We start from the raw sequence: 14037 nt of genomic DNA on the forward strand, positions 1-14037 counted from the left end.
ACCTTATATTTAATTCGGTCTCAGGAAAAAAAAAGAAAAGAAAAGAAAAAAAAGTTTTCAATTATTCATTGGAAAACAACTTTTGCTGGCAGTATGAGTTCAAGTATCTTGAGATCTGGTCCCTATCTGAAGATGTCAGAAACAAAATCACAATGATACCAGTGCTGAGACGTGGTAACATATAAGCTCCTAGTGATATTCTGTCATACTTACTAATGCTTATGAAAACAACCGCATAATTTATACTTGCTCAGGAATTACTCACACCCACAGAATTTAAGTTTCTTATTTGCCTTCAACCTCCAAATAACAGTAAATCAACCATAGTCCTTCTTATTTTTACCTACATCTGTTTGTCAGCTTGTTGAGATCATCACTTTTAAAGCAGGTATTAGTTGTAGAGTTAATTACACACACATAGCCAAGCAGAGCAAAACAAAACAGAAGGATGTAATGTAAGAACAATTCAACCTGACTTCCCAGTTTACTCACAATTAAAGAGCTAAAAAACTTCCTGGATTTCTAAATAGTAGAGCAGTTGTAGGATGAGCCACGCTTTATTTTTGTAAATCCCATGTGTAGTTACAATGCCCTTTTTAATGGGGGAAAGGCAAAGGACACACACATCATGTACTGACACCATGTACATAGTCAGCAGGCTAATGCTGTGTCCTCTTGTGTCCTACATGTTGTCACAACAACATCATGTCTGTCTACACCTTTCATCTGTTTTGGTCATCCATCTTTTGCCTGTTTTTTATATATCCAAGCTTTTTTTTTTTTTTTTTTTTTTTTTTAATGAGAAAGTTTATAAATATGTATTTTAAAATTTAAAAAATTGAAATTATTTTTTCCTTAAGTGTTTCAAAAGGGTTTTTAGATATTGTCAGACTATTTTTCTGAGCTTATGTAATGAGGCTTTTCATATTCAAGAGAAATACATATTCCACTGAAATATATTACCATCTGATCTTCTACAAGTTGTTCCAGTGTATTTTTTACATTAGGTAGAATAGATATCCCTCATCATCACTATTAATAAATAGAAGCAACTCATTGCTTGTAGCTTCTGCTTATTCCAAATTTATTCACCCTTCTCCCACCAAACACAAAGTAACAATAGTCTAGACATAGTTCAATTTATGCAATTCCAATTACCCATTACACAACTGCAGCAAAGAGCACTCACAACTTATTTGCATAGAAGTAAATAACATATTTCTATCGTAACTGAACATAAAGTGTAAAGATTAAGGTAGTAATTTCCAACAAGAATGTTTATTCCCAACTTCACTTATGTTTGCCCATATCAATTCAAAGTAAGCCCTTACAAAAACTGAAGCATATTGTCTGCACTTCCTTAATGATTTCCCCAGATCCAATAGATATTTTAAAATACTTTTTTGTTTTTATAGACTTCTTTGGTTCTGCTAATGAATTTGATTACTGCCCCAGCTAACAGAAAGTAAACAGGGAAGTGTTCATATTGCAAATGAGAAGAGATTTTGAAAATACTGGTGAGGATTTTAGCCCACAAACATTGTTATTTTAAAACATAATTTGACTTATTCTGTTTGAAGTTACAAGGTGATATTAAAAATCATGAAATATTTAAGAGAGACCTTTTTAGGTTATTTCTGTTTTTTATTTTCCTTTAAAGTCTGACATACTTTTGAATTATAGTTTGGATTTTTTTATTGTAAATAGTAAGAATTAAAATATTTACAGTATTGCAATAGCATATGTTACAAATATAACTTTTAAAACATGCATTTTCTAAATATCCACCTAATTTCAGGAGCTGTAATTTCAATAATATTAAATATCAAATGACAGAATGGAATTGGGAAAACCAGCAACACTGAACATATAATTCCGCTGTTAACACTATGAAGAGATCCACTAATACATGTACACTTCTATTTCTCCTTGCAATGTTGCAAAATTCTATTCTTTTGTTTTACATTACAAATAAGTACTTTCAAGATTTTCCAATTCACCAAGTGAATTTAAAAGTATTTCTGAGGAAAACTCTCTGATTTTAAATGTATCATATGACTCACCTTGAATAAGGGCAACTGACTTTTCAGCTGAATGTACAGACACTTAACACACGACTTGCATCAAGTTACAAGAGGACAAGCAGCTGAGCTCCCCACCAAGCACAAACCCTCAGAGCTTTGAGGGGGCGCTTATATATTCCAAGAGATGTCAGTTCCCTGTTTATCTTTCTGCCAGAAGAAAAAATTAAGCTGTATTGGTGCCTGGGGAGGGGACTGTCTATTTTTGCACTCTGACTAAATGCCACTACCTACATCCCATGTTAATATACTTAGCAGCTACAATCTTTGCCAAATTTTGATCCAAGTGTGTCAAAGGTCAAGGAGACAAAAGGGTAATTTACTTATTTGGTTCCTGGTCACTTCTCTCCTAATATCCATTTGCTTTGAAAGTGCTCATATTAGCAAGCTATGACTAACTTGCTTAGCAGCTTCTTTAAGATGCTGAATAGTTACAAATACCCTTTGCTATAGAGCATGCCTTGCTGTATTAAGCCTTACTATTTAAGTTATTGTGTCAAAACACAGTATGAAACCCTGTGCAGTTTAATCATTGTGGCAGTATATTTTCAAGTAAAACAAAAGTCAGGAAACGACAGAAGATTTTGTAAACTGGTTCTTTTCACAAGTTGGATTACAACATTTCCTCACAAAGTGCTAATGCTCTTCCTCTTGAACTGCAAGTTCGAAAAACTTACTATCACAAGGTCCCTTCTATTAATGTATCTAAAAATCAGTTAGATTTACATTGCTATCTTCATCACCCAAAAGTATTATTCTAGCAAAGGATATACTAAAAATGATCAGTTGGGCAAACTTTTGGAGAAATATATTTTGTATATACCTCTTCACCCCCTGTGAATTAAATGAATGCATTGTCTTAAAAGGTCCTGGCAGCATCACGAGGAAGTGATTTATAAGTGGTTTTCTTGATTACAAGAGAGAAAATACTCCTAAAAATAGATTTTTAGGTCCAGACTTTCAGGGTATAGCACTGCATAGTTTGTGATTCACATATTCAGTATTTGTTACATGTTTTAACTTCCTGTTTATTATTTCATTTTTGATATTCCCCTATTTGAAAGTTGAACTGACATGGAAGAAGCTCCCTTCCTTTAATCCACTTCTGCTAAAACAGTTCAAGATGGATTAATGAACCCAATTTTTTCCTCCTGGTGGGGAAAGCAATAGTGACAGTGACCCTAGTTCTTAGAAAGTAACATGAAGGTCAGTCTTTGTAGTAGATTCGCTGACAGGAAATGTCAGTGACCTTGACTGACTCCAGTTTCACATCCTTGAAAAGTGCAATAAAATTATTGTTCACATTTTCTAATTAAAGATTGAAGTTTAACTGTGGAAAGAAGTAGTCCTTCATGCTATGGTTCACATGCGCTATTTTTATGGGCAGAAATTGGAATACAGGAAGTTCCATGTTAACACAAGGAAGAACTTCTTTACTGTCAGAGTGACAGCACTGCAACAGGCTGCCCAGAGATGTTGTGGAGTGTATCTGGAGATAATCGAGAACCATCTGGATGCCTACCTGTGCGATCTGCTGTAGGGAACCTGCTTTAGCAGGGGGTTGAACTTGATGATCTAGAGATCCTTTCCAACCTCTACAGTTCTGTGATTATAAATATCATTATTTCCATTGGAAGTATCTTCATATGTTACTGTCCTTAGGATGATGATGATAGGAATTCTTTCCCTTGTTTTCTTCCCAAGCTGCACTGTTTTATTCTCTACTTCTTTGTCTCTTCTAAAAGGAATCAATTCCAATTATTCATATCTACCTGTGGATATATTCTCTACCATACCCATTTTCTTCCTTTGCAATACATGGGGACCAGTATGTACCATTCACAAGAGAGGAGAATCTCTGCTGCTGTTTTTTGTGGTATTAAGTTTGATTCATTTTATTTTGTTTTGTTCTGTTCCTGGAGCCTTCTCTTCTCCAGGCTGTAAAAGCCCAACTCCCTCAACCTTTCTTAACAGGAGAAGTGTTCCAGCCCTCTTATCTCCTCCATGGCCTCCTCTGGACCCACTCCAAAAGATACGCATCTTTCTTGGGCTGGGCCTCCAAAGTCTGGGCGCAATACACCAGATGGGGCCTCACAAGGGCAGAGCAGATGTAAACAACCACCTCCCTCTCCCTGCTGGCCACTGTCCTGCAGCCCAGGACTGGACTTATGGGCTGCAAGTGCACACTACTAGCTCATGTCCAGGTTTTCATCCATTAGGACCCTCAAGTCCCTCTTTGCAGGGCTGCTCTCAAGGAGTTTTTCTCCAAGTCTGCACACATCTGGGATTGCTCCAACCCAAGTGCAATAGCTTGCACTTGGCCTTGTTGAACCTCACTAGGTTCTCACAGGCCTGCTTTTAGAGCCTATCCTGATTCTTTTGGATGGCATCCCTTCCTTTTGTTGTATCAACTGCACTACTCATAATGGTGTTTTCAGCAAACCTGCAGAGAAGGCACTCAATCCCATCATCTGTGTCACTGATAAAGATGTTAGAGAGTACTGGACCCAAGACAGCCTCCTGGAGACACCACTTTTGACTGGTCTCCACCTAGACAAAGAGCCACTCAAGGAAAATCTCTTTTGGCAAGATGTACTTGGTGGTGAAACCAGGACTGTCAGATTCAACAACAGAAACAAGCTGAAGGGATTTGAAACAAAGGGAGTTGTTTGCTTTCAAATGCCTGTTATTTTTCTGTTTTTTTTCTTTTTCAAAAACATTCTTTTATGAAACATAAGTGGTACTTCTGTTTCTGGCTTCAGATCATAGTTCAGAAATTATAGGGGAGGAAGCAGAGGCAAAACAACTGTAACGACAGAAAGCCAAAAATTACATACTTTATCAGAATATACAGTGTGCTTCCACAGAGAGACTGTAAAGAAATTACACTCATATACTTGATGAGGACATAGAAAACCACAGGAAGTACCCTGTATGAACTCTACCCTCATTTCTTGATGTAAATATATCACTGACACAAAGAATTCTAATGAGATTTGCATAATTCCCTTTTTTTGGGTTTTTTTTTTTTTTTTTTAAGGCAATTCATAATAGGGACTTCTGGAAATCACTTTCTTTGACATGCTTTCCAAACATAGAAGGAGCAAATGAGGAGAGATACAGTCTTCCTGTATGCTGTGAGACAACTAAATACTCAAATACTAACTTACTGTGTTTTTTGCGGGTGGTTTCTGTTTGTTTTTAAGATAAGATCCTATCTATCAGAGAGGATGACATACTGTTATAGTTCACATAATTTGAATTCTGAGGTATGTCCAGATAAATGTTCCCACGTTCCTGTGGAAATTCTCTAATGTATTGTAAGGCGTGACTTTGCATGGCATGCTTCCACACCCACAGAAAAGGCAGTCGCTTGCTGGGTTTTCTTCATCTGTCTGGTCTTAACACTGAAAACATTAAAAAACTTCAAGAAACACTTATCATTACTTTTGCACTCTCTGAACAGAAACAAAGGGAAAAAAAAAAAAAGAAAGAAAACCGTTCATTTTTTAAATAAAGTGCCAATCCCTAGGGCAGAAGATGAAGTTAACATTGTCAGCAGTTAAAGGCTGTCTTTCTAAAATCTTTTAGATACTCTCCCTGTTTTGAAGTAAAGGTGTGAGAAATTATGCTTACCTCCCTCCCCATGGAAGAAAAAGCAACAGTTTGTTTTGGGTAGTTCAAAATCCTGCTGCCACCACCCAGTGGTCCTCTCAGGCCTACCCAAAGTTATTAAGTCCCACAAGAAGGGTTGTATCATACTTAGACATGACAAATTCGAAGCATTCACAAGACAAAAAAATAGGACCAAATGTCTCCCGTCCACAAATAACTTCTGATTCAGCACACTTGTCTTCTTTTATGTGAACTGTGTTTTACTAAGGACAATGAGGAAAGTGAATCATCTGCAGAAGAAAGCGTGCAACATGACACCAGCTAGATAGGAATTTTGCACTTCTGCATGCATGGAGAATTTTATTTATTTATTTATTTTTAATCGAGTAAAGTTTTTGTATTCACAAAAGATAATGTGATTTCCTCTGGCAATGAAAACCTGCTGTGTATCACCTAATCATACAATACAAGGTAGCACATGAGCTTTCCACCTGGACCAGCTACAGCAATTTGCTTTACTCCTATTGCTTATGAGGATCCCCTAGAGTGAACATCACCTATATGAAGATACTGCCTGAAAATAAATTGAATACATAATACCAATAAATATTTAAAAAAAATGTCAGAGTTTTCTTCTCGTAAATGATATGTTCACTGTCTTTGTCTCAACTACTCTCACTGTGACCAGTATTTTGTTCTATTTTCCAAAAGCCATTGGAAAGAAGAGGGTTACATGGCATAGAGTACTAACTTCACTTTAAAAGAGGGAAATACTAAGATACTTCAGTTGATTCTGTTCTGCTTTTAACATCTACTCTCTAAGGACCTAGATTTATTTTCATAGCAATTCTTTTCTTGTTTAACATTATCTACAAATACTGTTGCAAATAACATTAACCATGTGAAAATTAGCTATATGAACTCAGGAAGAAGCATTGATTTCCTGTTCTATCCGAAATGACTTGCACCAAAATGACTTGCTTAAGGTAGACATCTAAATTTTAGATAGTTAATATTAGAGCAACTCTACTCAGGCTCCCCAATGAGATTTTCAGCTCCTCCTTTCATCAATGTGTTGTATCAATAGTACCATGACAGTTATACAAAATTCTGGTGAGTGCAAACAAGTTGCAAAGCACATTGAAAATTTAATGGAAAAAGTTCAAATATTTGCCACCTGACATCAAAGAAAAGTTTGGCCAAAGATTGCAGAGGTGTTGTAGCATTTTTTGCCCACCTTGCATCATAGATTTTACTGCACGTATGTTGGCCTTCAAGGCTTTCCAGTGCATTCTATAAGGCGTACTACAGTCACTCATATCAAGCAGTCTTCAGCCTATCTCAGCCTGGAAAAAGATCCTCACAAGCACACTATACCTGATCCCATCAGAAGAGCCCAGAACACTCATTTCACACTGCTGAGTTGTTCTTTCATTACCCAGTAGTGACACTTAAAAACAGTTTTCTCAGCTCTTTGAAGTTTTAGGACCTAAGGTGCTGTCCCTTGTGATTCTGTGTGTTCTGATGATATGGAAAGCATCTTAAAATACAGTGACTCAAGCCAACTTGGCAGCAATACAGTGGAAAGAGTGTGATACATTTGGTTCCTGCCAATGATTTGTTTCTCTATTAAACTGCAACTAGGTTATTTAAGGGCAAAATGGGCGATAGAAGACTCACTAGCCATTTCAATTCTTTTCTACCCCAAAATACTGATTCTGCACTCTTCTTTACTCACTATAGCATGCATGAACTACTGCCTTTCTCAACTCTCAAAATTACATTTAAAAACTATTTTCAATTCTTTTTAGAAGGTATGAAAGCATAACAGAGACAGGCGTACAGCAAACTTTGACTTTTTCCACTCCCACATGTTTGTATGAGTTATTCAGAATGCAGAAATGATCACATTACAGAATATGTAATATAATAACTCACGTTTCTGTGTGAGTCTGAAGCAGCACGGGCCTATAAAGGTCTGTTAGCTAAAGGTCTGGGTCAGCCTCTTAATGCCAGAGACTTTTCTATTGGAAACTTAATAAGGACACAGAGAGAAGACTTTTCTGGCAAGGGAGAAAAATTTTGAAACAGATATCTTTTGAAAGTCAAGTGAAATTTAACAAATCTTGTCCTCACTTGGACATATTCCACCTCTTGCAAAACTCTGCTCCTTGGCTTAGAAGTCACAGAATAATAGAGTAATTTTAAACGCCTTCACTGGTGCAATACCTGGTTGAGAAACAATCATCCTAATGAATCATCCCAACCAGACATTGGAAGTGGCTCTGATGAATGACTAGGCAGTTGTTGTATTAGCTTTTGCCTACCAGCTACACCAGAATTTCATTTGTGTAATATTTACAAGTGAGTTTTCCAATAAATTAAGATCCAATTTTAAGGTTAACATTTTGGTGACTTCCCTAGTGATGGAGTCCTGGCAAATAATTGAAACCTTATTTTTTCAGGTGACATGTTCCAGGCCCGGAGAGACATCCTTGGTCTGAGCAACATGCAGATCTTCACCAAGACTTCAGTTCTACCATAAACACGAGGTATTAAAGCCAAATCATAAACTTATTTCCAGGAAAAAGAAAACAAAACAAAACCAGCCCTGCTCTAACCTTCTGATCCTTTAATCCTTTAAATCGTAGAAGCATAGAGTGGCTTGGGTTGGAAGGAACCCCAAGGATCATCAAGTTCCAACATCCCTGCCACAGGCAGTGCCACCAACCTTCAAATCTGGTACTAGATCATGTTGCCCAGGGCCCCACTGGAGCATACATTACCTGTATAGGCAGCCTGTTCCAGCACCTCACCACTCTCTCTATGAAAAACTTCCCCCAGATGTCTAATCTAAATCTCCCTTCCTTCAATTTATAACCATGTCCCTTTGTCCAATCACTACCTATCTGTGCAAAAAGTTGGTTTCTCTCTTGTTTATAATCTTCCTTCAAATATTGGAAGGCTGCAATGAGATCAAAAAGGCAATGGAGTCTTCTCTTCTCCAGACTGAACAAACTCCGCTCTCTCAGTCTGTCTTTGTAGCAGAGGTTCTCTAGCCCTCTGATCATATCTGTGGGTCCTCTGAACCCTCTCTAACAGCTCCTCATCTTTTCTGAGCTGGGGGCCCCAGACCTGGACACAGTACTCCAAATGGGCCCTCACAAGGGCAGAGCAAAGGGGGAAAAAATCACTTCCCTGTCCCTGATGGCCATCCCTCTTCTGATGGAGCCCAAGACAGCATTGGCCTTCCAAGCTGCAAGAGCACACTGCTGGCTTGTGTTCAGTTTTTCATCTACCAGGACTTCCAGCTCCACAGGGCTACTATTAAGGAGTTCTTCTCTCAGTCTGTATATGTATCTGGGATTATTCCAACCCAAGTGCAAAGGGATCGGAGGGGTCTTTATTTAAATAGTCCTATGTCCTGGGACAATTCACCACCTTCTCCTTGTGAATCATAATCAGTAGTGGGGATAGTATCTGGAGAACCAGACATCTGCCAGGAGACAGAAGTTTCCAAGAAGTAGAAGAAAGGAAAACAGAAAACATTATCTGCACAATTAATATGGGCCAAAGTCCTTCCTGAAACAGCTTTGTCCCTTGAGGGGATATCTCAGAGATACAACTGCCACAGCACAGAGCTAATGGAAACACTATTGAGAAAACCACATCTTCCCCTCCAGCTGACAGAAGCAGTACAGACCGTGTGGGTCTTGCCTAACAGTTTGCATGAGAGCAGTACTCAGACTGTTTCAAGAAAATGTGCTACAGCTGTCTTTCACCTTCTATAACCTCTCCCTGTCTGGAGAGCTAGGCCACAGAAAGCAACAGCTGAAGGTCTAGAGAGATCAGGAAAACATGTGAAGAGTTACTGCATATTAGGAAGGACAGACCAGTAGAAAAAGTACTAGCTGTGAAATCTATGCCCTGGTAGGAAAGGAAACAGGCAGCTAATAGATGCCTTGAACTTCTCAGATTATACACTATTCTGCTGCTAAGATATGACACTATACTTTCAGATAAAAACACGTTACAGAAATATGCATGTAACTATCAGTTACATACAAAGTAGATCCAAAACATAATAATTTGGGTCTATGAAGCATAACTTGAGGACATGAAAAAAATCTGACACCGGACAACTACAGAGTACAATTTTTACATAAATAGGGTATTTTTTTCAAGTTAAAAACAAACAAACAAACAAACAAAAACCATCAAGTTTCTATCATAGCAACCACATCAGCTTTGAAAGAGAATCAGATCACTAAGGTAGAACAAAGTTATTAGTATGTGCATGGTTACACTACATTTTCTGAGTTATCTCAACATTTATTAATTTCATCTTGTCATGGAAATTCTACATCAGCATCTTTATTGAGCATGAGTTATAATTGTAAATCTATTCAGATGTACACATTTTTCTGTACTTAATTATTATGTCAGGATTTTCACATTTATAACACATATTTTATAAGCAGCCATACCACATGATAATTTTTTCCTTTTACATGTTTGTAATAAATATATAATCATTTGTAACATAGACACATACAAAAGATAATGGCTCACAGACAACAATGTATACTTGTTATAGACAGTCTAAACTTTGAATATCTTCATTTTAATTGCAATTTACAATTAACAATACTTTAATATGTAATTCAATCATTTTATTGGCAGTATGTTTATTCTTTATAAACTCTAGTATATGGGCTCTTAGAATTATAAGCAGACAAGAAATAGAAGCTGAACGATCCCTTTGGTTTCAGTAATTCAGATGTAGTAATATTTTCTTAGCAATTGTAGGGTAATACAGTGTACAGTAATATAGTTGCACAGCTGTGTGCTGAGAAATTGCATTTAGTTCAGAAGCAGGGTTACATACCTGTATGGAGGGTGACTTCTAAGTTAGCTCCCTTTCCACAGAAAAACTGAGTTTCTGCAGCAATTCCACAGCAATTCTGCAGCTACCCAGTGTCCAATGGGTGCAAAGGCCACAAAGAGAAACAGAAAGTTGCAGTAGATAAGCTCTCTCAAGTGATGCCAAAGTTAATACTCTTTCAACCTCCTGCTTTGCAAGAAAGACCAGCTATAAGAAATCCTTTCAGTGCTAACCCCTGCGTCAGCGCTCCTTACCCTCTGCAATAACACAGCACTTGAAGACAACATGTCAGTTCCTTGTTGCCAATCCAGAGCAAGTTTAATTGCCTCTGATCTTTGCAATAACTCTTTGCAAACACAGTCTAAATCCTTCTTAATCCCCACAAGACCCTGCAAGGCAGGTAAGGCATTTCATGCTAGAGATAACTCTTTAGATTCAGGTTTATATTTTTAGTTACAAAAAGCATAGACAGATCAGAATGAGGGATCACAGCTGTGGGTACAGCTGTTCCACATCATTGGCATTTCTAAAGAACTTCAGAGACTGATTCTGAAATTTGTTGTCTAATAGAACATACAAGTCAACTGACAGTCATTGCTTCCTCCTGCTACCTTTTTGGATCCATGCAAGATCCTTTTCTCACAGCAGTGGTGAACTGTTCAGGGTTTAATTTACTTTTGGATTTGAGCAGCAGATTGAGGCGCTTCTTTATAGTTACAGCAAACAGCAACAGTAGCATCCTGGCTGTCATGGCCTTTCATAGAGGGTTAGCAGGACCCTGAAGTGAGACAGCGTGACAAGAGCTAGAAAGCGTCTTGTTGCATGCAGTAACACAGGAAACAGCCAGTATCATAAACCTCCTTGCCTTTCTGTTGAAGCTCCATCTCTAAAGTCAGAAAATGAAGGACCAAGGAGAAGGAAACAAAAATATTCCAGAAACCCATTTAGGAATATTTTCTGACCTATTTGTTTATATAAATACAGTTTTTCTACCTTTGGTCTTCTTGGAGACCTGTTGCTTGCTTCCTGTATGGCTTTTGCAGCTGCAGCATCCAGTTTGTTGCCAGACTTCCCTTCTGCCTCCCTTTTTACATGTGGTACCTTTGACTCCTAATCCCTTCCCATAGAATCTCCTCCCTCCTGCAGCTCCCTGTCTCTCACTCTCACCTTCCAACCTATCATGTCGGTGGTCACTCCTCCATTAAGTACCTCCTCTCATCTGTCTCCTCCTTCATCAAATTATCCCTTAGGTGTTTTTGTTTGTTTGTTTGTTTCTCCCTCATTTCCAGAATTCACAGCTTTCCATCAGTTCTGTACTCGTCCCATGCCATTAGCATTTATGTCTCTTCAAATCTCTCATGTTACTCCTTTCTTTCTTCTACTTATTTTCCCCCTTTCTGAAGTCCTGGTATATGCCTTCTTATAGTATCACTTAATAAAAAACTGACTGCCACTGAGAAACTGAAAGCTATTTTTATCAGTGCTCTTAGGTACAGATATGATTTCTATATGAAAAGATTCATTATAAATAATTACTCTTTGGTACCTTAATCCTGTAACTTGTTCTTTTTAGTAGTCCTTCCAATAGCCTCAAAAGAGCAAAGCTCGCGGTGTTCCTGCCAACTACTTTTTCCCCATCCAGCTGTCATTCAGGACACTTTTTGAACTGCTCCTACTCCCAAGAAAATGAATCTTCAACAGCTTTGCCCATACACAGAGCAGATGTGCTAAGTAAGGAAAGGCAATCCTCATCCTCCACTTACCTGTTCCAGAACTGAGAGAGGAACTGAGAAGAAGCCAGGAGCAGCACAGACTTCTCTATATGCAGAGTCAGACTCAGTGCAGGAGTAGAAATGTTGGACTGCTAAGAGCAGTGCAGTGCCCTTCCATCCCACAACAGCTAGAAAGGTAATAGGCTGTGTCCTTCACCACTGCCTTTTGCTTTGAGAGGACAGGGCACAGCATGAAGAACCCCAGGCACTGCGGTGGAGTACACACCCTCCATCTAATTACACCCAGGCTTCTCTGTTTTGGGGAAAAAGTAACAACAGCCACTTATCAGATTTCCTAAATGGTGCTGGAGAGGATTCAGCAGGGCACTCCCAAGCCTATCTGGGTAATCTCAGCCACAGGATTACAGACACATAAATACTCTTTTCCTTCAGCTTCTGGTAGCTATTTCTTCCACTGCGCACCCTTCTTGGTTAGTGGCTTTCTAGTTAGGTTTTCACCGGTCTTGCCTTCCAAATTCCTTTACTCAGCTGCCAGGTTCTATTTAATGCAGACTTCATCTTCCGTAATTAAACCTTGCTGTTAGGCTGCTGCCCACTTCCTCTTTAGGGATAAATCTTCACCATATCACTAACAGTACCCTGTACTCCTCAAGTGAGCAGACTGCAATTCCCATCACAACACTGCACCTTAGTGCAACAAGAAATTCCATCCCACTGTAATTCCTGGCGTGTGAGAACAGTTTTTACAACATTTATCCAACCTAGGTATTACCAAACATTTTCTGTTCCAAAGTCCAAGTACACATGGGAGCATGCCAGAATCTTGAGCAAACACTACAGACAGCACCCAGTTGATATCAGTCAGTTTATCTACTGTGTTTCTTCCAGCCGCTTTAATGTCTACAACTGTAATCTATCTGTACCTAAACAGCGTATGTACACTCAGTGATCTGTACAAATCTCCTTATAACAGGCCAAAACCATTGTATAGATTAATTTATGGCCTTCCAACAGCAATCCTGGCAGAATCCTCTGATAGATCAACCCCATACAAATCCTAGTAAAGAGAATCACTAGTCATTTGGAGACAGCAGATATTTTGATTCTTCATCTGTATGTAATGAAAAGAACCTTAATCTTGGCATCCTAGGCATATGTTGCCTTGTGAATTGGTGAGAGAATCTTTTCATGGATGCTAAAGATGAGAACATATTTTCCTGTCTTCCCTAGTGGCTACAGTATTTCACCTTTGACCCAACAAGTATTTATGCATTGTGCATTCTTGTCATATATACATGAATGCACAAATAGGTGCATTGTTTCAAATTCAAAACATGTCTCCAGAGCCTTGGTGTGTAACTGAGTTCTCTTGCCCCTTGCAACTTTACCTGCATGTGCCTCACACTGAAACATGTGTGACTAGATGGATTTACGCTTACACAGACCTTTGAAATTGTGTTATGTGTCCCCACACCGCTTTGCCAAGCTATACTTTTCATACCATTCAGGCTCCTCACCTGGAGAATAGGGAAGTAATACAGGCCTATTACTTTGGCATGTTGCCACACGCACTGTACTATTGCTTCAGTCAACCTTGAGATACTACAGCCTCCATTAATGTGGCTACCCTGTTTCTCTGTACCCTTCCTTCAGATTTAATTTGCTCATAGCAGATTTCCATTTTTAGAACTATGCCTAATCTAAACACTGTTTTGATACTTCA

At 38.4% G+C, this 14037-nt stretch overlaps 1 protein-coding gene across 9 annotated transcripts in view; it reads right to left on the minus strand.

The window, feature by feature from the left end:
• CD36 (CD36 molecule) overlaps positions 1-11646 on the minus strand; it is a 38759-nt gene extending 27113 nt beyond the window's left edge. For 2 of the 9 annotated variants that reach the window (XM_025147445.3, XM_040685898.2), the window contains exons 1-2: positions 11575-11646; positions 10585-10666 (exon numbers count right to left, since the gene is read on the minus strand). The gene's annotated coding sequence lies outside the window, so the exon portion shown is untranslated. 9 annotated transcript variants of the gene reach the window in all.
• Between the last annotated feature and the right edge of the window lie 2391 nt (positions 11647-14037).

The sequence above is a fragment of the Gallus gallus genome, chromosome 1 (assembly GCF_016699485.2).
Source record: "Gallus gallus isolate bGalGal1 chromosome 1, bGalGal1.mat.broiler.GRCg7b, whole genome shotgun sequence".
NCBI classification, from domain to species: domain Eukaryota; kingdom Metazoa; phylum Chordata; class Aves; order Galliformes; family Phasianidae; genus Gallus; species Gallus gallus.